This window comes from Pteronotus mesoamericanus, unplaced genomic scaffold (assembly GCF_021234165.1).
Source record: "Pteronotus mesoamericanus isolate MK-2021 breed Mesoamerican mustached bat unplaced genomic scaffold, CSHL_Meso_final scaffold_85, whole genome shotgun sequence".
Classification (NCBI taxonomy): domain Eukaryota; kingdom Metazoa; phylum Chordata; class Mammalia; order Chiroptera; family Mormoopidae; genus Pteronotus; species Pteronotus mesoamericanus.
The window spans coordinates 3,988,360-4,010,609 of NW_026555329.1; the positions used below are offsets into that span (position 1 = coordinate 3,988,360).

The following is a 22,250-nucleotide window of genomic DNA, read 5'->3' on the forward strand; positions in this document are numbered from 1 at the left end:
AAACATTCTTCTGAAGGTTTTACAATGCATTGTACTCATTAACCGGTCTTGTCCTATTAAAGAGCCAATTGAGACAAAGAGTCTGAGACCGTTCTTCCACCACTCATTAAGGCTAGGGCGGCGGGTGTTGGAAATGATACTCATCTAGCCTTCTGAGCTCTCCGGGCAGACTTTATGACTTCGCCAGCTCCAGCAGCTCCAGTGCCTTGTTGGTGGCCACAGCAACTATCTGTCTGGTATCACAAACAGCAAAATGGACGGGAGGAGGATAGTCGGAGAAGCTCTCACACGTTAGGGGCTACGGCAGCATCACCAGATTTAAAAAACTTTGGGCCCTCTTGCAGCTTTTCCCCAGAACAAAAACCAATCGTCTCCTTCATCTCGGCAAGTTTGCAAGCAGTATGAGCTGTGCAGCAATCCAGGGCAGGTGCATACCTGACACTGTTTTGGCCTGGATGGTTCAAGGCAATCACCCGAGCTGTGGAGCCAGCTGCTTCTATTGGTGGGTCACTTTTGCTGTCACCAGCCCCATTGCCCCAGCGAACATTTTTGACAGACACGTCTTGACATTGAAGCCCACATTTTCCACAGGAAGAGGTTCACTCAAAGCTTCACGGTGCATTTCAAAAGACTTGACTTCAGTTGTAATGTTGCCTGGAGCAAAGGTGACTGCTATGCCTGCTGGGATTGAAAACACCAGTCTGCATCAGCCTGCAGGGCAGAACCTGTACCAACATCAGCAGACATCCTGAAGGGGAAGACGCAGGGGCTTGTCAGTTGGATGAATTGGTGGCAGGATGCAGTCCTGGGCTTCAAGCAGCGTGGTTTCACTGGCATTGCCATTTTTATGGGTGACTCTCCATCCCTTGAACCAATGCATGTTAGCACTGGCCCCAACATGCTGTTGCCATTCAACCAGAAATTGGCACAAAAGCTACTGTGCCAGAGTGTAGCCAATTTTCTTAATGTACGTGCCAACTTTTTAAACAGTTCTTTCTCTGGCTGTAGATCAGGGCAGTGGAATCTATTTTGTTCACACCAACAATCAGCTGTTTCATACCCTGTGTGTAAGCCAGAAGGGCATGCTCGCGGGTCTGCCAACTGTAGGAGATACCTGCTTCAAGTTTACCTACACTAGTGGCAACAATCAGGACAGCCCAGTCAGCCGGCGATGTGTCTGTAGTAATGTTGTAGATAAACTCTGTGTGCTGGGGCATCAGTGATGGTCACAGAATACTTGTTGGTTTCAAATTAAAACAGAGCTATTGGTGGTGGTACCACGCTCACATTCAGTGTCCAGATTACCCAAGACTCAGGTGTATTTGAAGGAGCCCTTCCCTATCTGAGCAGTGTCCTTATCAAATATTTTGATTTTTTTTTTAATCCCACCGCATTTGTAGATCAGATGGCCAGTAGTGGTAAATTGCCAGAATCTACATGTCCAGTGACTACGATGTTGATATGAGTCTTTTTCATTCCCATTTTGGCTTTGATTTTGTAGTGGGTTTTGTTTTTGTTTTTTGTTTTTTTACGACACCTGTGTCCTGGAAACAAACCCATTGCAAAACAAAAAGCAAAAAAACAACAACTCAGCTCAGATGTTTCTAACATTTATAGTCCTGTAACTTCAAAAATCATTACTCATACAGACAGACAATTTCTACTGATGGTTGGTATTTGCATGAAGCAAGAACAATTGAATATCTTCTCCAACAAATAGCCCAATTTGGTTTCCACACTTCTTGGTATGTAATTATTACAGAGTTTACAGACAAAGGCTTTATGCCCAGGAGAACTCAGTGTTATAATTCCAACTTCAATCTCCACACACTCAGGTTTCCTTTGGAAATACTTCCTGAAGTGGTGCAAACCCGGGCCATAGATGTAGTGCAGTTGAGCCTGCACAGAGAACCGACAAAGACTTTCAGTACATTCATCTAGTCAAGTCAAGGACAGCAGAGTGTTGGACAGTTGTCATTATTGAATTGATCGCCCAAAGCCAGTTCTAGACATGATGTCAGCTTCATTAAGCTAAGAGAAATAGTCGGGGACTGTAGACGCTGCAAGGCATCAGCTATTTCTAATTTTGTATCAATTACACAGTCTGTGATTGTCTTCCAGCATGCTTCATTGTTTTTACAGGAACAAATAGTTATAAGACCAGCAGTAGCACAATTTTCTCTGACTTCAAACCTGAGTTTACATATCATATCATATACACTGGCAGAGAAAGAAAGGTGATCATTGGCTCCCCCAGGAGTGTCTGCCTCTGCCATGGTTCCCTAGGCTGGGGAACGTGGCCAGGAGGCCCCCAAAGGGCATAGCAAAAGCCTGGGGTCCAGGTGGATCCCTCCCTCTGCCCTGCTAGGCCCACCTGCCAGGAGGTCCACAAAGGGGCGCGCAGGTGCTGCAGGTGCCTAGCTCCTCTCCATCCATGATTTCCGGAACCCAGTTTTTTTTGACTCAAGCTGAATTCGCCTACTGTGGCGGTGTATTGTTCATCTTTTCTCATTTTATCTGTCAGTAAATTATGGGCTGGAGGCTCTATTTTCCAGAAGACAGTGAATAGGGAATAAGGAAAGTGGAGGTGAATATTTTTATGCCTATGATTTATGTATGAGTTATAGAAGTAATGTTCTTTACAACACATGCATGAGAGACATTGTGCATGTATCAGCAGTCCTTTTACCTTAGGAATACATATGTATACAAACAGTATAAAATTTCACCCCAATTAGCTTTTCAACGCAGTCTTTCCCTAGACTTCCATTGTCTAAAGTTTGTTGTAAGTGAGTCATTAGCAATAATACCAATAATGAGGTATCAAATGGGAAAAGAATAACTATGGCCTAAACATTGTTCAGAAAAAGGTCCACCTAGACTTCTTCATGCCGACCAATTTATAACCCTGACTTGTAATTCCTGTTTTTCTAGTCTTTGATCCCTGGCCAAAATAGCATTCCAATTTGTTTGTTACTCTCAGTTCTGCATCATTTGTTTCTCGATAAAGGACCTGAAAGCCTCTTTTGTTCTCTGGCATCTGCAGGTTGTATTTTAATATGGTATGTACATGGGTGTGGATGGATGTTTATACAAGATGGCTGCCTTTTCTGAGCCATAGATTAAGACGCCTTTTTCTGACAAATGCTGGGTGACCAGAAGGACGGGATGCTGGAATTTGGGTCTTTGTAAAATGTGCAACGTGTGGTTCTGAGAGATGCCCTGATTTACCTTCATTGCTAGAACTGCACAGATTAGTTGGGCAAAATATCGATGTTCTTGGATCTTGCTCTGGCTAGTTAACTCATGCAGAGATTTGGCACATCAGGGACTTCCCTGCATCCCTGTGGGGAGTGCTGTTTCTCCTCCTCTCTCTCAGAGGCGTTGTGTGAGAATTAGCCAAGCATTAATAGATGTGAAGGAGGTTCTGGAGGGCATGAGAGCCGCGTGACTGCAGCTGGGCAGGGAGCCAGCTGCAGGAGCGTGGCCCCCGTGAGCGGGACTCACAGCGTCGCAGTCCTCGATGGGTTTCTCTAGGGCAGTGGTCTAAACTTCAGAAGCGTCTCCTGCAGGGCTTGTAAAAACACAGATTTCTGGGCCCCACCCCAGAGTTTCTGATTTGGTGGGTCTGTGGTGAAGTCCAAGATTCTGTGTTTCTAAGGAGTTCTCACGTGATGCAGATGCTGCTGGTCCAGGGACCCCTTTGAGAATGCAAGCACCAGCTCAGTAGGCAAAAAGACTCTGAGTCTCCCTCCACCAGTCCTGAGTCCACTCGGGTTTGGGGAAGAACTAGAGGATTCTGTGTATCATAATCTCAGTATTTTTGTATAGCATTTCCACATTTGTAAACCACTTTAATATACTTTGCTTCTCACAACATAGGAAAACCTTATGAGGTAAGCAGGACAGGGATTAGCCTTGTTGTATAGGTGGGGAAAATCAAACTGAGGACCTTAGGTAAGGAAGCGATTTACCCAAGGGGCAAATGACAGAGCTGAGATTTCATCTGGATTTTCTTACTGTTGCTTGAGTGTAGCCTTTGTGTTCTTTGTCTTTAAAGCTAGTGGAAAGCTTAGAGATCACACACTCTAATAACACTCAAAGTTTGTTTTAATCATCCTTCACACTAAAACAGCTTTTGATTTTGGAACAGTTTTAATAATTTTTTTTAATTCTCACCTGAGGATGTGTTTGTTGACTTTTAGAGAGAGGCAGTGTGGGGGGAGAGAGAGAGAATGTGTGAGAGAGAAACAGAAACATTGATGTGAGAGACAAATGTTGATTGGTCGCCTCCCATATGCACCTGGACTGGGGATGGAACCCGCAACCTAGGCATGCTCCCTGACTGGGGATTGAACCTGCAACCCTTTGGTGTTTGGGATGACGCTCCAACCAGCTGAGCCACCCAGCCACGTCTAGAACAGTTTTAGATCTACAGAAAGGTTGTGAAGATAATACAGAGTTCCCATATGCCCCACACATCATTCCCCCCATAACTACTACCTTACAGTAGTAAGGTACATTTGTCACAATTAAATACACCAATACTGATATATTACTATTAATGAAAGTCTATACTTTATCAGATTTCCTTAGTTTTTACCTAATTTTCCGTTCCTATTCCAGGATCCCATTCAGGGTTCAACATTATGTTTAGTCATCATGTCTCCTCTTGGTTGTCACAGTTTCTCAGGCTTTCCTTGTTTTTGATGACCTTGACAATTTTGAGGGATGCTGGTCAGGTATTTTGTAGAATGTCCCTCAGCTGGAATTTGCCTGATATTTCTCTCATGATTAGACTAGGGCTATGGGTTTTGGGTAGGAAGGCCACAGAGGCAAAATGCCACTTTCATCATGTCATGTTGAGTGTACGTCTTGCCGATTCAATGTATCACTGTTGAAGGTGACCTTGGTCAGCTGGCCGAGCTGGCGTTCACCAGGTTTCTGCCCTGTGAAGTTACTCTTTTCCCTGCCCATTGTGTGCAGCCCACACTGAAGGAATGAGGAGGAATGTTCCACCTCAAGGACAGAGTACCTACATAAATTATTTTCTTTTGCATGCAAGTTGGTCTGTCCTCTCCCATTTATTTATTTATTCAGTTAATTAGTATTTCTATCAGTATGGATTCATGGATATTTATTTGGTTTATAATCCAATAGCCCTTAATTTATGTCAGTTCCAGTTCTTCCAGCTTTGACTAGGAGGAGCTTTTTCTGTTGACCTCTGTGTCCCTTTGACATAAGCCTATCATTGTCGGTATTTGAAGTACATCCTCACTTTCTGGCACTACAAGATGCTCGACACTCACCTGGTCTAATTCTTGTCTCAGCCCTAGAATCATATTTTTAATGTTGGTCCTGATCCACTCCCTGAGTCACCACCCACAGTGAAAAACATTAATCTGTTACGTGTTAAAATAAGGAAACTGGCACCTTGAAAGGTGAAATGGCTTATGCAAGGTCACACACAGTTGTTTGCAAAGCCAGGGACATGGCCAGGTCCAGGTATCGGTCCCCTGGCCTTCTTTCCAGTCTTGTGCCTTTTCTACCAATTTATGCCGGCAAATTCTGCTGCTCAGGACCTGCGTCAGCACCCTCCCTTCACCCAGATGTGCCCAGGCAGTCGGATGTGAGCTCACCTGGGTGTGCTTCTGACTGCCCAGGACCAATACCAGCAAAAAAGGACAAAGAGTACTGGCCACATTCTTGTGGATTCTTGTGGCCAGTCTGTGTTTTTCTATAAGAATGTGGTTTTGGAATGGCGAACACATTAAAAACCCACAGATATGACTGCTGACATCAGCACTTTGTAACTGTGGTTTGACCACATGACTGGCCTCTGTTTTGTGGGGAAGAGGGGTCAGAGGGAGGCTTGTGGAATCCACACACTCTTTATTTGGGTTTTCTTCCTTTTCACGGGGGAGGCAGAATGAAGTGAATTCAAGCTGCAAAACTCAAATTCTACTTCATCCTATAAACTCTTGGGATCTTCCACAAAGACAGAGCTGAACATACTGGTTTTTGGTGTCCTAAAAGCCTAAAGAACTTAATATTAGGATCTGGTGTGACTAATCAGTTACACCAAGAAGCTTATTTTCTTTTGTGAGGGGAATAATTCAGTCTTCCAAAGGTCCATGGGTGCGGGGAATAATAAAAGACAAACTTGTTTCATGCCCACTTCTCAGATGTTCCATTTCAAAAGATATTTTTTTGATGTTTTAATAATTGAATGTGAGTGCTCTGGCTCAAGAATTATTCCTATGAAAGGGTTGAAAGGAATACAGCAATAGTGGCGTATTAGGCTGTTTTGTTCAGAAGTCACAGAAACCCATCCAGCTTAGGGACAATTTAAAAGAAAATTTATTGGTTTACATTGCTAAAAAGCCTAAGAGTAGGTCTAGTTTCAGGCATGGCTGGATCTAAGGGCTCAAATCATGCCTTTGGGGCTTTGTTCTTTGTCGTCTCCCACCTGTTCTTATCTGGCCTCATTCTCAGCCAGCTTTCTCTATGTGAGTACCTGTCGTCAGTTACACGCCTTTGCCTACATGCTGAACAGCTCTATTCTGCGGATGCTCGCTGCCTCGGATTGATTGCCCCTGCCTTTGGTCATGCCCCTAACTCTGAACCAGTAACTGGGGACAGGATCATCAGGGCCGTCACTGGCCTGGCAACAGTCCAGAGAAGCGATGGTTCTCATAGAAAGACTGAGGTTCTGGTAGCAGAAGGATGAGTTGGCGGGACAAAAATGATGGATATCCATCTTTTACAGTGTTGTGAGCACTCGAGATGAATGCTTGATGAATGAGGAAATGCTCAGCTCGGATGCTTGCATTTGTTTGTTTTGTCTCTTCCCAAGCTATGTATTTATTTTGTGAGTTCTTCTAGAGAGACCTCTTAGTTATTCTTTGATTAATGTATTAACCTGACTGTCAGCTCATGTGACGCCCTCAGCAAGTCCTCTCCTTGCTGTTTTTATTGCTAATGTCAAGACTAATTTCAGCCGTTCTTGGCTAGATGATGGTGATCTTCTCTAAAAGCCTGCTTAACCCAGTTAATGTTAGACAATTTATGTTAGGTTTTGGCTGAACAGTTGGCATAGACGCCTTTAATAAGTCTGCTTTGATAAAGGAGGTAACTTCCCATCTTCCTTTTTTCCTTAATGCCATCCCTAGCTCAGATCATCAGTGGTTAATTCAAAATTGTTCCTTCTGTAAGGGAGAACAGTTTTGTTGGTTTTTTTTAAATGATTGCATGAGCCAAGAATTACTGGTTCCAGATTTTTAAAAATTTTAATTGAAAGTTTGATTATTCAGATCTCTTGCTTGTTTTCATCGCTGCTACCTACCTTCTGCAAATTTCACTGTTTATTAGCACCTTTGCCTGAAGATGGACAAGATAAGGTCAAGGGTATAGCAAAACCTCAACAGCATTGCTTTTTCTTATTTCTTTTTGGGAGGGCTCCCTACTTGGTGATGTTCCTACAAAACCAGTTTTGTATATTGGCCAACATGAACTATGATGGATTATTTGTGAATTTCAGTTAATCATCTTTTTCGTATTTCCTTTTACAGCAGGACATTGAAAGTTGGCTGCAAAGTCACCTCTTTCTGGTGGTTGCTGAGACTTCATATCTTTTCCATTTGCCTACTTCTTGAGTCCTATTGAGATCAAGTTAAAAATGAATTAATGCCAAGTTCATAAGAGGGTAAGCATTTGGGTCTGTTCATCAGTCCCCAAGTGCCTGTTATTTCTATATTTTGTAGCCCAATAGAAAAGATTTTTAAAAATCTGCCTCCATTGGCACAGATAATTGAGTTTAATATATATCGATTTTATTTTGTCCATTTCTGTGTTTATTTGAAGCATTGCATGACTAGTTCAATGCCATCAATTTTTTCCCCTTTTTTAAAATCTCCAAAGTGTTTGTATCTGGGCTATGGTTAAGATTCACAAAAACCATTTTGATGAGGTTTCTCATTCATTTAAATACTACGTAAGCAGGGCATGCCTTTGTATTATGAGAATATTTTTAGAAGACTAATGAGGTGGAAGGGTTTGTGTCTCATTCCCTTGGTTTCCCTCTGTTCAGACACCTGCACTTGCCATTAATTACCACTCCCATGACACTCTCTTTCTTTGTTGTGCAGTGTTTTAAAATAATATCGGGAGGGGAGCTGGGTGCTGAGGCACATATCTGCATTCGAATAAATAGGGTTTTTTTTTTTTAGTAGCTCAACAGAAGGCTTATTTAAGAGTAATTGCTATTTTGGTATAATTTTTAGAAGGTTTTGTTCCTTTTCATCTTTTTCTGCAATCATTGCTTGTTCCCTATAGCTGATTGCCTCTGGTCACCTTTTTTTTTTTTTTTGTCTTAAACAATTCCAACTACCATTCATGGCCTCTGCATTATTTCAGGAGTAGAAAATTGCTTTCCCTGGACTCTCTTTTCAGTAGTGTGCTCTTGGGTCAAACCAGTGCGAAGCAGTTACGTTTGCAAGTGGCCAATGCTTCTTATGACATTTAAAAACATTTATTCATGAAAGGTATTTTAAAAGAAATACATTCTCTTTTGGAGGTTCAGCCTATTGCTTTTATTTTAAATAAACTTTATATTGACATGTAATGCACGTGCAGGAAAGTATACAAACCACAAATGCAGTTTAACGAGTTTTCATAAGATGAACGCATGTCTGTAACCAGCATCTAGATCAAGAAACAGAATATCACCACTTCCTTAGAAGTGGTGATATATGTGTGTGTGTGTGTATATATATATATATATATTTAAGAATATATTAGAATATATTAGAATATATATATATATTCTATATATATATATATATATATGCACATATATCACCACTTAGAATATAGTGCCTATATTGTCCCCAGTCCCCATGCCTACTATAAAGGGGGTCCCCTGACTTGTGACACCATCAGATTAGCTTTGCCTGTTTTTGTAATTTAAGTGGCTCTTTGTATCTGTGAGATTCACTCCTATTTTGGTGTGATGTTGTAGCTTGCTCATTCTCTTTGCTGTTAGAATCCCATTGTATGAATACCAAAATTTGTTTTTCCATTCTACTATTGATAAACATTTGGGTATTTCCGATTTTAGGTTGTTAGAGTTAATGGTGCTGTGGACATTCTTGTACATAGCTTCTGGTGAACGTGTGCATTTTTATAGACTGTATACTGAGGAGTAAAATTTCTGGGGCACGGCATTGATATATGTGTAGCTTCTGTTGACTTACCCCTTTTTCCAAAATGGTTGTGTCAATTTCCTCCAGCGGAATATGGGTTCTAGGTTATCTACATTCACTCTTGACATTGTCTGGCTTTTTCTTTTTAGCTATTTTCTTGGAGGCTTAATGGTATCTTGTGATTTTAAAATTGCATTTCCTTGATTAGCAAAGAAGTTGATCACCTTTTCCTAAGTTTATTGGGCACTTGTACCTTGCTTTAAAAAAGTACTTTGATCTTAGTTATGTTCTCTAATCATTTAAGTCACAGTCACGATTTCAGTGTTAAACAGCACTAAGTAAAAAACTCAAAAGAAGGATTTTAGTAGCATTTATGAAGGTGTGATATGAACTTTTAGGCCAAAGAACAAGTGTCCAGATCTTCACTTCATTTTATTATCCCCATCACGAGATTTACAACATTGTTTCAGAAGTTTAAGGAACATATATAATTAAGATTCATAGTCTTTACTTCTGATTCAGTCTTTCATCCCACATTAATTGAGCGAATGTATTGGACATCATAATGGATGCTAAGATGGAGACTTTGATCTTGAACTTTAAGAATCTAACATATGTACGTGGCAGAGTGAAATGATGTTATTATGAAGCTCTAAAAATGTGCCATGGGCACCCTGAGAAAGGAGGGATTAAGTCCTATGAGAAGAATACGGGACATTCCATAAACATTGAAACGCCTTTGAACTTGACTGGAGGTGAAAGGAATGGGCATTTTCCAAAATGTGGCCCGTTTGGACAATAGCAGACAATTCAGAATGGCTGGATTACAGGATGTACAAGGGATATAGAAGAGGAAAACCAAAGGGAATGAAATAAATTTTCTTAATGCTCAAAGAGTGACTATCAATCAAAAAAGAACCAAAAAAAAACTCATTAGAAAAAGCAAATGGAAACACAGCGAGATGCTATTTTTTACTACCCTATTTGCCGAGATTTTACAACAATGTTTGACAAGAGATTACATTGACAAATGTGTGGATAAATAGTCTCTATTTGTGGCTGAAAGGAGAATAAATTGCTATAAATCTCTATGGAAGACAATCTGGCATTCTTTTTCAAAATTGAAAATGTATACTTTTGATCCAGCAATTCTCTTTTTAGAAATATACCTTATAAATAGCTTACTCATGAGCAAGAGGTTATAATGGTAAAAGATTGGAAATAACCTACGTGTGGAATGTGTTCCCTTCATTCAATGGCTTCCCATGTACCCAATGAAAAGAATGGGGGTGCTCCCTCTCTATTGATTATATCGGTACAAAATGATCTCCAAGACTGTATGTTTTCAAAAATATTTATTCTTTAGATATTTAATGAATGCCTATGGATGTGCCAGGCCCCTTGTGTGTCCTGGGAATACAACACTGAACAAAATTCTGTCCCGGTAGTGTTTGCAGTATAAACAAATAAGATTCCAAGGGACTGCGTGCTGTAATTCGATTTTATATAGAATGGTGAAAGATCTCTCTGATAAGGTGACATTTGAGCAGAGACCTGAGGAGAGAAAAAACCCAGATGACACAAACGTCTGGGGAAAGAGTGGTTCAGCTAGAGGAAACAGGAAGTGCAAAGGCCCGGAGGCAGGAGGAGCTCGAATGTGGGAAGACTAACAAGGAGCCCAGTGTGGGTTTGTGGAATGAAGTGGAGAGAATTAGCAAGGCAGATAAAAGAGGTGTGGGGTGGGCTCAGATGCTGTAGAGCACATAGGAGAAGAAAGGTGGAATGTTTGTATGTGGGGAGGGTCAGAGGGTCAGGGGATGTAGACTTCAGAGGCAGAACGCACGAGAGTGCTCAGATGTTAGAAGCTAGTGGCAGAGTAATTCGGTGGATGGGACTTGAGTAATCACACAAACAGGAGCAGCTTTGTGGGAGGAAGTGCATGCAGGTAGAGAGAAGAGGCACACCCTGGCTGGTGCAGAGACGGCACTTGTCTAGAAGCAGCTCCGAACCGAGGGATCTGTGGGTGGATCCCGGGGGAGCGTGTAGCATGGGAACATGACTGACGCAGAAGCGTTCAGGTGTGTACGGAAGAGAGGCTGGTGAAGGAGGCTGATCTCCCCGTCCAGGGAGGTGGGAGGATGGCAGGAGTGAGGAGTGCCCTTGTGTTCCCAGCGGTCACCGGAGCTGCCCTGAAGGCCAGAGCAGTGAAGGGGCTGGTGAAGCTGGAGGCTTGTCTGGGGTGGGGGCTGGGACTCAAACACAATGAGTCCGAGTCAGTCTTCCCATTACACTGAGAAATGTATGAGTGCAACACAGGGTGAGTGCTTCTGAGAAGAGCAGTATGTAACATTATACATACAGTGTGAACCCAACAACAAAATAAATTAGATGGGTGACCAGAGAACATTTCGTGATCAAATGCCACAGAAGTTTATAATGGTTATCACTAGATGGTAGAATTATGTGTTTTCTAAAATTCCTAAATTCAGGGAACATGTATTATATTTTTTAAATCTAGGAAGAGAATGGGCTTAACCTGCAGCCTAAGGGGTTTTGTTTAGATAAGAATGTCCTTTGTTGAAGACTTTGGTGCTAAGAAAGGTTATGGTGCCCACACTATCTTCTGCCTTTCCTCCTGTTACAGCGAATCACTTGTCCCTGTCCCTGTCTGAGACAATCTACCAGTGCATGGGATTCCGGTCTCTATTGCTTATTCAAGGGCTTTGCCTATGGGTTCATCTCCTCTCTCCTGCATTACCAATTTCTCCATCTCCTGGGTTATTCCCATCAACTTCTAAATGTGCAAAATACATCCTGAATCCAGTCCCTACTCACCAACTCCTTTCAGGTCTGAGACCCCATCAGCTCACCTTTGGTCTAGACTAGTGTCCTCACTGGCTTCTTTGTCCCTCTCCCTCCCTAACAGCCTGTCCACCCCATAGCAGCCAGGGAGAGTTGCTAGATTGAATGCCCCATGAGGGCAGGAACTCCGTGTCTTGTCCACCACTTTATGCCGATAGTGCTGGAAGAATTCCCAGCACTCTGTAGGTGCTCAGGACATTTTTGTTGCTGGAATAAATGAACCCTGAATGACACAGTGGCACTCAGGCCCATTATGGGAAAGGTTTAAGTGTGTTTTGCCTTATTAATAGGCCTAATTGGTAAATTAATGTGCTACTGACTTTAAGCAAATTCATGAATGATTGTGCTGTAATGTCGTGTTAGTTCAAAAATAATTCATTGGGATCCTCTTATGTGCCGGAAACTATTCAAGTACAGGGGTACGTGTAGCAGGGAGCAAAATAAAATCCTGGGTCTCATGAATCCTCTAGTGACTGAGGGACATCATGGGTCTTTGAAGTCATGGTTATGGAGGGTGTGATTATGTTTTCCTTCCTTATCTGCCCAACTGCTTTATCCTTTATTCTGATCCATCCCATTGGAAGGAATACATATCCCATCCCTTTAGTACGCTGGGCAAGAATCCTTGCCCCATGGGACCTCTTATCGGACCCCGTATGGTATTTCTTGTGCTCTTTCTAAAAAACCCTTTCAGAGTATCTTCCATTATATTTTCTAGGTAACATAATTTGGTCACAATATTCCTGTTAAAAATCACCAGATTTGAAATTAAAGAGTGTGTCAGTGCAGAATGTAATGGCTTTTTGTTTGTCTAGCATCCCAATTTGAACTTGTTTTTTTTTTTTCTGTGCTATTTGGACAGAACCTACGTTTCTTTGCGGAAGGAGGAGTAAGAAGCACTGCAGGACTCGCTGTTTGGCGCCCTCCCCCACCCCCTTTCCTGATTTGTGTGAGAGACGTGGCCAGTGACCGTGAACACGGTGGTTGGAACGGTGAGAGGGATGTTGGTCTAAATACTTCCCTTGGAGCAGAAATAGCCAGGTAAGGTGGGTCCCTAGTGAATGTGTTTATGTGAATTCAAGCAGTGTAAACGATTCTTGGCCTAAGAGCAGCTATAATGACATTTGTAATTATACAGAACTTTGCCAGCTATTTTGGTTTGATGCCCTACTTGTGACTGAAAGATTTTGACATCCTTATGGAAAAAGGTTTAAAAAGTAACAGCCTCCCTTGGTACGGAGAATAAATAATAACCTCATGTCTAAAGATACCATAATTTACAAAAAGATTAATCCAAAGTGTTTGACTAGAAAGACTTTTAATAACTTATTCAAAGCAGCTGGATGATGATTCCTAGGGTTCGGGATGATGTTTTGGTTTGAGTGACTGCTTTTTGACATCATAGCTCCGTGAAAGCTGCAGTTCTGCGGGGAGGTGGAGGGGTGGATCACCATGAAAGAGGAAGAAAGGTTTTAGATGGAATAAAGCTTCGTGTGATCTCTCGGGGGCTGTCATCTCCGGTGTCACTTAGACTCTCCTCTGAATACAGTCTCTCCAGTGACTGAGCAAGTGTTTTCAGGGTGCCTATCACTGCTATTGTATTGATGATCAGGAAGGTTGTTTTCTTCATGAACTGTTTTGTTGCACATTTTGTAGCAAGAGTTATCCTGGGATACATGCTGCAACCTTTTAGTTCATGCTGTTGAACGTTTAACAGAGTGCCAGACAGCGTAGGCCACTTATTAAATGGAGCCTCAGTTGTGCGTTGGTGGAAAGTGGCTTGAAATTTTATTTTTATTTGTTCAGTCAGCATTTATTGAGCATCTACTGTGCCAGGTCCTAAAATATGGGGTGGATGTAAATCAATAGCTTCTGATTAAAATGAGCTTCCTTCTTCAGCTGGGGAGGGCTTAATCAGTGATACAATCTGACTGCGTTTTAACAAGTTAGTCCTTTTTCCGTTAATCTATTTGGTTTTCATACTGAGAATAATAACAAGTGTTCAATTAATAAATTCCTATTTAAGATGAAGATTGAAAATTCAGTCATAATTCAGCTGCCACGCGCTACTTTAATAAGAGACACTTAGACCCAAGTTCTGAGCAATCTTTCCTGCAGGGACAGGAAATTAGAATTTGCTGGAGTAATTTTCCCTGAAGGCAACCCCAGGGAAGAGGTGCTTGATTTGGGGAGATGAGGGCTAATCCCTGGCAGAGCTGACAAATGGTCGGATATGGGAATCAAGCTGTTAGGTGAGTTGCCAGGACTGTTAGAGGGAGGAAGCAAACTGCTCCAGTGCAGGTTATGATCTTTTCACCTTTTAAGGTAGTATTATTACGTGGAAAAGCCCAGAGTTGTTTTAAGTGAGATGGAGGAGGGGAAAGGGAGTTGGGTGGGGAAATGTTTTAAATTTGGGAACCCTGATGGTACTCTTTTTTCAGTGGTTTACAGATTGTTAGGGCTGGGAATCCTGTAAATTACCTTAATCTCCTGAGGGTTGATGTAATACACAGAGTTAAGAATGTTGTAGAGTTTTGTCTATAACTGTACCTGTGCCTAGCATGAATTACATTGAACTAGATGAAAAGCGGTAATGCCAAGTGTCTTGAGGTGGCTCTTATGAGGTCTTTCTTTTCCTTTTCTTTTCCTTCCTTTCCTTCCTTTCTCTCTTTCTCCCTTTCTCCCTTTCCTTCCTGGCCTTTCTTAATCAATAGAGCACACCTGAAATTTCATTTATTGTTAAGGATATTAAAATTTTTTCAGACATGGAGGGTTAGACCATACCTTCTGAGATTTCTGGGGATTCAGTCTGCTGCAGCGCGTTATGGGCGTCACGGCCGACACAAGGTAGACCTAGATAGCCAGGCACGTGGTAGTGGTAGCGTGACATTGGGCAAATCTTGAGCCTCTGGGCCTCAGTTTTCCCATCCCTAAAATAAAAGGTTGAACTACTATGTTTTGCTTAGTTCTTAAAAATTCTTCCTTATTTCTGATTAGACTACTGATCTTGTTGAATAGAATTTTGTCTGTCATTCTGGTGCCTGGGTAGTTCAAGTGTGTCTTGAGTGTTGCATTCTAAGACTTTATCCCTGTCTGAGCTTCTGTTTCACAGCATGAAAGACTGGTAGGAGGAGGTCCCTGCATCTTCCCTCCTTTTCTTCCTTTTGGTTATTCGGTGAGATAATCCAGTTAAGAGTATCCCCAGGAAGTGTTATCAATGATACAAAAACTCTTTATTGTCTCATTCATACTTGAATAAAATGATTCCCTTTTATGTTTAAAAAAATGAAAACATTTGAGGTCTTTCTGGAAGTGTTTATTCATTCAAGCTGCAAGATGTGCCGTGGGTGTTGTGTCTGATTTCTGAGAGCTTTTGCAGAAAGCTTATGTCTAGAGTGTTTTGTCTTTTTTTTTTGTATTTGTTTAGACTAAAATTAATACAGAGCTTTTCTTGCTAACCCTGAGGATAATCAATACAGGTTTCTCTCCTGTGCTTTTTTTGGTCAGCTTTGCAATGAAAGAAAACAGTGAAAGAATACTTTTCTTTAAGCTCAATTCTTACATCTTTTCTGGTAAACTAGGGAAGTTGGGGGGAAAGAACAAGACGTCTTCGTGTGTTTAGGTTATAAACACTCTTCTGGCTTTTGTAAACCAAATTTTTTCTCAGCTCTAAAACCGTTCTTTTTTAAATATAAATATTTGTATCTGCATTCATAGTCATGGCCTCTGTGTATATATTTAATATTACTGAGTGACCTTTTTGGCTTGTATTTACTTTTAATTTTTCTCTCTTTTTTTTAACCAGAAGGGACCTGAAATTAAATATAAATCCTCTATGCACAATGGAATAAGTAATTATGATTTACTTTTTACTTGAGCAAGGAGTTGCTTTTATTTAAAAGCATTTTACTTATTTAATTTTTATTTTATTATTTAAATTTTTTAAAAAGTTTTTTGATTTGCCAGAAAGAGAGAAAGAGAGAAAAAGAAACATCAATTTATTGTTCCACTGACTGATGCATTCATTGGTTGCTTCTTGTATGTGCCTCGACCAGAGATCCAACCTGCAACCTTGGCGTATCAGGATGATGCTCTAAGCAACAGAGCTACTCAGCCAGGGCCAAGACATTTTTATTCTTAAGAAACATGAACAAAGATCACCTATAGACCCACTTATGTTAGGCCATTATAAAAAGATTTTTGCATAAGACTTTGATTTCTCTGGCAGTCTATTTCCACAATCTCAAATTTCTTCATTTTTCTCTTCCCACTTTCTATTCCCCAATACCACAATCATCAGTAATTGATGTTAGGAGAGACTTCCTTTCCTGCCCTCTCCTCCCCCTCTTAGCCCTCCCCTCTTTCCCTCCCCTTCCCAACTTTAAGATTTGCTCCTTTAGCAACTTTCAGATGTGCAATACAGTACTTTAAATTGCAGCCACTATGCTGTATTTTATATTCCCCATGGCATTTATTTTGTAACTGGAAGTTTGTAGCTTTTGGTTCTTTCACCCGTCTTTCTCCCCTTCCCCAACTCTGGCCGACCCCTGATCTGTTCTCTGTATGAACTAGGTTTTTCTTTTTTCCCTTTTCTTTCTTTTAGATTCCATATATTAAGTGAAATCATATGGTCTTTGCCTTGCTCTGACTTATTTCACTTAGTGGAATGCCCTCCAGGTTCATTCCTGTTGTCACAAATGGCAAGATTTTCTTCTTTTAACTAGCTGAATATATTTTAATTGTGTATGTGTGTATATTTTCTTTATTCATTCATTCATTGATGGACACTTAGATTGCTTCCATGTCTTGGCTATCGTAAATAATGCTTTAGTGAATACGAGGGTACATATATCTTTTCACGCTAGCGTTGTCATTTTCTTTGGCTAAATACCCATTCGTGGAATTGCTGGATTAATTGCTGGTAGTTCTTTTTTTAATTTTTTGAGGAATATTCATACTTTTTTTCATAGTGACTGTACCAATTTATATTCTAACCAACAGTACACAAGGGTTCTCTTTTCTCCACATCCTCACTAACATTTGTGATTTCTTGTCTTTTTGATAATAGTTATTCTAATAGGCATGAGGTGGTATCTAATTGTGGTTTTAATTTGCACATCCCTGATGATGAGTAATGTTGATCACCTTTTAACATACGTGTTGGCTATTTGTATGTTTTCTTTGGAAAAATATTTATTCATGTCTTCTGCCAATTTTTAATCAGATTTTATTATTTTGCTATGGAGTCACATGAGTTCTTTATGTATTTTGGACATTAATCCCTTATGAGATATATGATTTTCAAATATTAGAGTCATTCTTTTTGTGGGGCAGTGGTGGTATAGCTGTTGCTAAAATATTAAATAAATATTAATTGTGGGGCTTTGATACAATTTTATATAAATGCAACTTTTATTTATTAACTAAGATTTAAGATTAGCTTTATATAAATATGAAACTAAATTTTTTTTTCCACTCAGGTTTGGTCTTTGTGACTTTGTAACTTGACTTGCATCTATTGGGCATTGACTTTAAACTGTCCTTTGTGGTGATCTGAGTTCCAAATTACACAATAGTTTTAATTCTGAGCAAACTTGTTCTGAATGGCCCTCTTTGTTTTTTCTTTTATCTTTAGCCAAGAAGTTTTACAAGTTGTGTGTTGAACCAAATAGGTTCTACTTTTGCTTTTGAGAATGTTGATGAGTTTATTTACTTTTTGGGTCTACCTTGATTTCAAGACTAGTGACAAGGACTTATATGAACATCGGTGCAGGCATTTTGATTCTTGAGAAAGTCCCTCTTGCCAATATGTGTGTTTGCCTGTGTCTGTGGGTGCACATCTGAGGGGGTGAATATTCATTCCTGGAGCCTTGATTGCATTACTAAATATTTTCTCTGGTTCAAAAAACAAATGCAGTTAGGTAAAGTTATGTTTCCTTAGGTGCTTTTGTGTTGGCACTTAGTGCTTTTACAGAATAAATACTTTTAATGGCCTGGCTTGGGAACCTAATCATTTTTAATAGCATTTCTATGGGGAAAACACACTGTAGATTACAAGCAGATGAATTTTACAAACATTATAAAGCCCTGGGACATTGGAAGCTGTTTTAAATAGTCCGGTGAGGCCAGGCTCTCCAGTTGGGCTGTGTCTGTGTGAAGGACTTATCAGGTGACTTTATTGATGTGATTACCATCATTTGAAGCCCAGCACTCACCTACTGTGGCATCTCTTAGTGGTTCTCTCCATCTCTCTTGGAAGGCCTCTTCCTATATTCACCATACAATTTGCTAAGCTTCAGGAGAGAGAGGCAGTTTGCTCCTTTAGTTTAATGAGGTCCACCCTTATTAGCATATATAAAAGAAGGTGGTCCCTTGGAGTCTGAAAATGCGAGAGCTGGAAGGGATAAACGGAGACCTAGAAATAACCTGAATGGCCACGGCCTTAGTTTACATTCCCCTGAAAGTATAGCCTCAAGCAAGGAGTGAGTGCAGGTAGTTTATTTGGGGGGCAATTTTAGGAAGCAGGATGAAGGAGCAGGGAAAGTGTCACGGAGGAGGAAAAGCCAAGGTGAGAGTGTGTTATGAAGGCCCATTCTGTAGGCAACTGGGGCTCGATTCTGCTTTCAGGTTCCTCCTCTAGAAAGATAAGAGACTAGGGCATTTATACAGCCTTCCCTGTAGCCTCTTGGTGAGGTTGTAACCTGGGCCATTAGTGCTTCCCCATTTTGGGGCCGCCCTTGCCTTCAGGCTCAGTTGTGCTCAGCTTCAGAGAAGGTCCTGAGGACCAGGGAGACATCTGTGTTGCCTGTGGAACCGGAAACCTGAGTGTACCTTCCTTGGAACTTCCCTCAATGTGTCTGGCTGAAATCAGAGCTGGGTTGAGGGAGTATGACAAGGGACATCAAAAGTATCTGCTGCCAACATCCACACCAAAAATGGACCACTTATATAAAGTACAGCCAACTGTATCATTGAATCAAAGACTATTAACTGTAAGATCCAACATTAATTTATGTACCCCTAAGAAAGAAGATATTCCAGTAAGGAAGAAAAATATGCTGTCAAGTAGACCATGATGGCCATTAAATGTGAGACACACTTAATATCAGGGATGTTAAAACATGGGAAAGTATTTTCTAGAATTGATGAAACATAGTGTATAGTAATACTGTTGTTAGCATAGGTAGCTGGATATTAATAAAGGGAGCAAAGGAAATCAGACATTATCAAGCATAATCCACTAGGGACCATAAACCTGCTTAACCAGGAAGCTACATCTTCACACCCCCCAGGAGATAGCAGCATTGCCCTGCCAAGGGGATTAACATCCTTCCTCCCCTGTATAGGGAGGGAGGACCACGTTTTCAGTTTCCCTCGTCTACTGGCCCAGACTATGGGGGGAGGTAAGCCCATGCACAACAGAAGCCAAGTTGGTGACCATAGAGGCCTGTCTAGCTTGGAAAAAGGATCAGATTGGCCAAAAGATATAACCCCAGAACATCTAGAAAATAGCTTGGTTATGGGGTGGATCCATCAGAAGCTTCCAGAAAGCTTGGGGAGTTAATTGGTTCGTTTGAAGGAGCATGTGGTCCTTCCCAAGCCCAAGATAATGTAATCCCAGCTAACAAAGAGTTCTCCCTCCCTCTCTTTTTCTCTCCACCTCCCCACCTCCCTCTCCATCTCCCCATCTCTCTATGCCCTCCTCCCCCATCTCCCCGCCCTCTCTTTCAAATCAATAAACATATCCTCAGATGAGGATTAAAAAAAATTACACTGAAAATGTGACTTTGAGATTCATTCCTTGTTAGTGACTGTTGGTGAAATAAGAACAGGTAACTTTGAGGGGTAGCCGCCGGGAGAGCGCCAGCAGCGGTCAGGAATGCTGTTCTGCGGGTCGCTGCTCAGCCAGGTTGCATACATCCTGGGGGTCCGTTCTAGAGACCACTGAATCACACTGGGAGGAGCTTTATTCAGAGTTTCCTAGGTGCCTTTTTCTGTATTTTAGTACATTTTTGGAAGGTGAATAGTAAACAGTAACATTTCAAGGAATTCAGCTTTGCCTTTATTTTATAAATCTCATATTACAGAGTTGTGAACTCTTAGAAGGGACCTTAAAATCTTTGAGTCCACCCTCCATCTAATGTTTTAATCCTTTCTTAACATCTCATCAGGGATGAGGAACTCTCATATTTGTTTGTATGTATTTATTTTTTATTTTATATATGTATATTTTTATTGAGGAATAATTGACATACATTATATCAATTTCAGGTGTGCAACATGTTTTGACACTTGTGTACACTATGGTATGATCACAGTAAGACCAGTCACCTTCTGTCACTATAAAAAGCTATATTTTTTCCTTGTCATAAGCATGTTCTAGGTCCACTCTCCCAGCAACCTTCATTTATGCACTGCAATTCCATTAACTGGTTACTGTGCTTCACACCACACCCCCATGACCTATTCATTTATTCATTTCACAAGAAGAGGTTCTGTACCTCCTGATCTCCTTTACCCATCACTCCCCACCTCCCAACTACCTTAAGTTCTCTGTACCCATGAGGTGTGTGTTTGTTCGTTCTTTTAGATTCCACAGATAGGTAAGATCATATGTTGTCTTTCTCTGTCTGGCTTACTTTTTTAGACCGCTCTAAGCCTCCCTAGGACTCAGCAGTCCAGCCTCCTGTGATACACATTGTCTTCTTTGTTTAGTGATTTAAAGGTATGAATGGGGCAAGGATGCCGGACAGTAAGGCCCCTTTTTACTCTGAGCATAAGCCAACAGCCAGTCTTCTTGGGACTACTGCTGGGCACTGTGGGAAAGAGAAAGAATATAGACAGTTCTTATTCTCACAAAGCTGATGATATAGATGGAGTCAGTGTCTCTCCTATTGCTCTCCTTCCCCACCCCACCTGCTACTACAGCGCACCCATCCAAAGTATGTGATGACGAGGAAGGTGAGCAGAGCAGAAGGGAGAGAGGTCAGTGCCACCTGGGGAAGGTGAGGTGGCCCTGGAGCCTTGCCTTAAGAAGTGGGCAGGACTGCTGTGCTCTGTGGCCCTTCGTTACTTAAGAGTTCAAAAGTCCAAAAGCTGTTCTATGACCCTCTTGTTAAGCTAATCAATTAGCCAAGCTTATTTAACAAATGAAGATACTTGGACTGATCAAAACTATAATAATATTTCCTCCTAATGACTCATATTTAGAAGGCAGTATTCTACTTAACCACATTTTTTAAAATAACTGAAACTTGCCCCTTTGAGAACTGTGGCAGTTTTTACAAAATTGCCAGAGATTCTCATACGTTGATAGGTAGAGTCTATATACCCTCCTCTTGAATATGAGCTGTATTGTGGCTGCTTCAACCAATAGAATATGGCAGAAAGGACTCTATCTATATGACTTCCAACACTAGGACATAAGAGGCCATGCAACTTCTGCCTGCTTCTTTCGGAATACTAGTTCTGGGGAAGCCATCTGCTATATGAATATGACTACTCTGACGTTGCTGTGCTGGAGAAGCTCAGGCAAGAGCCCCAGCTGAGCACCCAGCCACCAGGCAGCATAAACTACCAGCCTCATGAGGAAGCCATCTCTTCAGATGGTTCCAGCCCCACCTGACATCTGATTGTAGGCATGTGAGAGACCCTGAGCCAGAGCTGCCCCGCCAAGCCTTTCCTAAATTCTTGACCCCTCCCTTTAATTATGAGCCAAATAAAATTGTTGTTTAAAGTTACTACTGCAACTTGTTACATAGCAGTAGGAAAAAGTACTAAGAAATAAAATATTTTAAATCAACTATCTTGTATCTCTCTAAAATGCATTAACTACATTTTTGAACAGAGTGTAGACATAACTTGAACCTCTTATGAACAAAGAACATCTTCTATCTCACATTGTGATTAATGTAGTTAATCTGTTCTTAAGATATACCGGTGAGTTGTGTACTTCTGGTTTTTTTATTATGCTTCACTTCCAGTAATCTTTTCAGCATGTCTGAGTGAGCCACTTTCAAGGTTAAACCACATTTGGAGTCATTGTATTCAAACTCAGGTACTGCTTTTTATGAGAGCAGTCTTAAAAAATATTTAGTGAGTGTTTACTTTGTGTTGGGCATTGTTGTAGGTGCTGGATGAGATGCAAAGCTTCAAGAGAGCAGCAGTTGAAATGGATGTATCCCT

The 22,250-nt window shown here is 41.1% G+C and overlaps 1 protein-coding gene and 1 pseudogene across 7 annotated transcripts in view; one reads left to right on the top strand and one right to left on the bottom strand.

The window, feature by feature from the left end:
- The window catches only part of OSBPL3 (oxysterol binding protein like 3), a 153,568-nt gene that overhangs the window by 12,324 nt on the left and 118,994 nt on the right, over nucleotides 1-22,250 (top strand). For 6 of the 7 annotated variants that reach the window (XM_054564475.1, XM_054564480.1, XM_054564479.1 and 3 more), the window contains exon 2: nucleotides 12,928-13,106. The gene's annotated coding sequence lies outside the window, so the exon portion shown is untranslated. The remainder of the gene's footprint in view (nucleotides 1-12,927; nucleotides 13,107-22,250) is intronic. The other variant, XM_054564477.1, reaches the window with a different exon arrangement.
- On the bottom strand, nucleotides 141-1,217 carry LOC129062990 (elongation factor 1-alpha 1-like; annotated as a pseudogene).